The sequence below is a fragment of the Cryptomeria japonica genome, chromosome 11 (genome assembly GCF_030272615.1).
Source record: "Cryptomeria japonica chromosome 11, Sugi_1.0, whole genome shotgun sequence".
NCBI lineage: Eukaryota > Viridiplantae > Streptophyta > Pinopsida > Cupressales > Cupressaceae > Cryptomeria > Cryptomeria japonica.
Genome location: NC_081415.1, coordinates 720,010,118 through 720,014,738, shown reverse-complemented (window position 1 = coordinate 720,014,738; position 4,621 = coordinate 720,010,118).

The window sequence follows — 4,621 nt, the reverse complement described above, 5'->3', positions numbered from 1 at the left end:
TATGTGTTGAAAACATTCTTAAAAACTAAAGGCAATTTTGAGTACAACAGTTTTTTCCCCCTACGAGCCGATATAGCAGGAAATAAATACAACCTACAATAGAATATTTTTGCAAAAATTATACAGTAATTTTCAGTATTTAACATCTGCATATTGTATCCCCAATCAAGTCACTTTAATAAACATGTCCTTGCTTGCGAAACAGCTAGTATAAATGAATCAATCCGGTTCATGTCCAATCTTGTTCATGTCCAATCTTCAAATATGTCAAATCTCTTCGCAATTATTTATTATTAACACATGAATCACAGCTTCAAAAGTCTTAAGTAATAGCAGATTGTTTGGTGAAGGCTCATGTAATTGCAGAAAGAAAACTACTATGTTTCTACCAAATGAAGGATACCACTAACGAAACATAATATACCAACTCAAATATTGATAATAAAATTTGGCTTATCAGTATTGATGAAACCGGCATTCATGCTACAATAGCTTCATTTAACAGAATAAAATCTCTAACAGGCAAAAAATTGCCTTCGTCAGATTTGAAAATGTTTATTGTAAGAAAATCACAATACAAAAATTCTTTGGATATTCAAATCCAATGTAGGTGGGGGAAATGAAAATCAACAATTGCTATGAACAATGAATCTCGATTAAAAAAGTTCCACAAGTAGCCGAAACATCAATGTAATATATGAAACATGGAAATATGTTGCATTCCTATAGAATTGTTCATTGCTGCATCCAATTCGTGCTTCAAAAATCTGGTAAAAGTATAAACGACCAAGAATAATAGACCATGCCAAAGTATTGAAATGATCAATCGGAGAATTGAACAAAAACAATGGTTGTTCAAACCAAACAATGCTCTCCCTATTATAAAGCTCAAGTCTAAATAAGACCAATTATAGAGAGTCATAGAATCCTAAGAAACATATTTGAGCAAAACATTGGACCAAGGATAAACTGTTCAAGTCATGAGCATAGAGTCCTTTAAATAATACAATCTAATAATTTTAATGCAGTTTTCAAGAGATTTACAAGCAAAGAAGGAACCCGAGGGATCACGAATGTGAAAAGGAAACTGGATTAGTTACTTACATATAAATATAAGAATTGCAATTTATAATCAAATTGTTCCTTTATGAATGTGGGAATTGCTTGCATGTCTCATTGACTGATGTCAATGATGTTAATAAGCTTCTTGTAGACAGAGTATCCCTTGTGAAAAGGTTGTCATAAGCGAACCAGTAGCTTACTTTTGAGCTTGGGGGATGGCCAAAAAAGCAAACAATTTAATGGTTATATTGTACAAGATTGATCTAAACTTATAATCGTGTTGCTTCTGTATGGATGCTGGTGTTGCTCGCACACCTCATTAGCTAATGTCAATATTAATATGCTTCTCATAGAGATAGTTTCACCTATGATGAGCTTGGGGCATGACAAAGGAAGCAAACAATTTAATGGCTATAATTAACAAGATTGATTTTGGCCAACCATAGGCTCTTAATTCCAAAATTGCAGAGGAATATAAGGCATTTACCTTTTTTGTAAACAATATTTCATTGAAAAAATCTAATCGAAGACAAATTTTCTTTTCTGTGTATGTAATCCAGTTTGCTTTTTTGTGAGAGGACCCAATAGATTCCATCATTTTACGTAGCCAAAGAAAGACAATTCTCTTTAATGGCCAATTATTAAAATTTTGTAGAATGGAGAAAAACTGGAATATAAGCTGAGCATAAAATGAGATTTATCAACAATCTTGTCCTAGAAATGTCTGCAATTCTCTACACTTTAACAGTCTAGAATTTTCTCTAGGTAGACTTTTTGTTCAGGTATCAATCTAGAAAGAGAGAAGTGAGTCATCAGATTAAGATAATATGACAAAGTGCAGAAGCAAAACCCCTCAAAAAGCCCAGAAGACATGAGTTTGGCTAAAATGTGGGGAAAGTGTTTGCAGATTAAAACTAAAATCCTGACACAAAATAAATACAAACTTCGTGGAGGAAATAAAGGACACAGATTTGAGCCAGCTAGGAATTCCCAAGTGTTTACTTAATGCAATCAATCCCCAAACATGATGTTCCAAACCAGTAGTTATAGAATGGCAGTGGGTACGGTCCTGACAAGCTTCAATGTGCAGGTCAGCTTGGCATTTAACACCCGGATCATTAATTCCATAGCTTTGTTCAAATGCAGATAGACATCTTGCTTAAAGAATTTGATTATTGGCAAAAAGGAGTTGATGTTTTCCCTCTGATTTGAGCTCCATGTCATCATTAAGGTTTCAATGAAGAATGCAAGCATTATAAGAGACAGGAGACGAGGGATAGTATATGCATGATCACGTTTTCATCCCAGCCTGACCAAATTGGCATAGAGAAAACAAGGGGCATGAACTGGATTGAGAAGCAGCTGGTCTATAGCCATCCCAGCCTAATCAAATTGAAATAAGCTTATGCCCCTTGTATTTTCTCCACTGAAAATATCAATTTGCATTCACACGATGCTTATGGAGCAAACTAGTGATTACCTGCCATAGCAATGATGGAATTTTGAAGAGAAACTTAGGTTATAATCAAACTATCTATTTTCAATTTTGTTTATCCCTTTGATCTCTGGTATAGAATCAAGTTGGTGCATGCAGTTGAACCTTCGGTACGCCCGAGTGGGTATAAAGTGAAGAAATGATGCTCAGGTTCAAATCCTGGGGGTATAGGGTACCATACACCATGTATCCTGGTAGCACATACACTGCACCCCTTCAGCAAGAAGAGGCTATCTTATATGCTCTAAGCTAACCACCAGTCTATAGGCTGGGTACCATGTATTGTGGACCTTAACAAAGACTCTTACCTTTCCTTTCATTTTTTACATTTTCTGTAGCAAATGAATTCAGTTTTAATCTCAAAGTAATCATTCATTAGCTCAATCATAAGTTTATAAATTGCAGATCGGTTCATTTGGAACTCTTTTGCAGTAGGCCAACGCCTAAATGACAGAAGGGTTTATGATGATAGACTAGTATTTTTACAGAAAACGTTGTTTGTTAAACTTTGCTTGGTAGAGATATCAAATGAAGCTCCAATCCTGTGGAGTTAATACTTCATACGGGACGAGGAATTTAAAAAAATACCATAAATTCAAAGCTATTCTGAAGAATCCCATGCCTTCTTTATCCCACCAGACATAAAACTGGCTTTCTATTCATTGATGCCTGGCATAAAGAATATACTTATCCATACACAGCAAGTTTACCAAATACAAGACCACCATTGTGTATTGTCTGTAATGAAACAGATTTGAATTACTGAATATAATTTCGCTTGCCAGTCAAAAATTCAAAATACCAATGTTTCAGATAACATTCTTCTCCAACTTTTCCAACTTTTAAACATTCAGATTTCAATTGGGATTAAAGTCAAGTTTTTCCAATCCGTAAGGCATGCTACCAATGCACGCTAAAGATGCAGACCCTAAAATCATTCAAAAACATTTTCAGTTATCTTAATCACTATTCTGCCTCAAACAATTGTGGACAGATTGTTAACGCAAAGTAAACAAGTGATAGACTTTGTTTACATATATATCAGTTGCCAAAACGGCAGGAAAACAGGGCAATTCTGGGTGCATTTGTCCCAGAATAGGATTCCAAATCAAATCATCTGTGGAATCAGTCAAGGTTCTAAATTTTGGCATCTGAAATGTTTGGAAATTGGCAAGGAATAAATCCAGGCAATTCTAGGTCAGATGTGACATTTCAAAGCTATTTCTGTAACTATTCCAGAATCGGCCCACATTTTTGACAAAACTTGTTGATTTCTTGACTACCAAAAAACTGTAAACCACCTTTATTTCTAATTAAGTGTGTTTAATGTGCTGCAGAGCTGCAGGAACAGCAAAGAAAATACTCAACTATCTCAAACAGAAAAGCTCGTGTGTTCGACATGCAGTAGGAAAAGCTTGTGTGATTTCTGCTCAGTTGACATAGCATTTAACAACAAATTTCTACCCTCTTGCTGCTCAAACGAGCCTCAACAAACAGTCAAGAAGTGATTATTATTCTGTATTTGATATTTCTGCTGCTCAATCTGGATCTTCGACTGCACTTGACCATAACTCACATTACTTTGAAATTCACATGAGCTTAAGCATGTATGATGATATTTTAACATGGTCTTCAGACAAAAACAAATCCAGGTTCCAGAGTTGATGTCAAGTTTTACATTAAACTTAAAATTTGATTGGGAAATATTTCACAAAAACTTAAAATATTAAACTAAATTTTTGTATGATAAATATTAACTTTTTAAAACAGTGTATAAATTAAAAATCTACCTACCTCTGCTAATTATATGATGCTAATTACTAGTAATATTATTTTAATATTGAAGAAATAATACCTATCATGACATTCAAGTTTGATAAATTGATGATAGATATCGAATTAATATATTGTATTTCAACTTTGTAATATTTATGTTAATTTTGTTTAGCATATGTATGATATGTGGACTCTAACCTTAATTCCTGATTTTAGGATGCAAATATGTACACATCTATGTTTTTTATACTGACATACCCCACAATGTGCCCAGCCCCCAAAAAATGC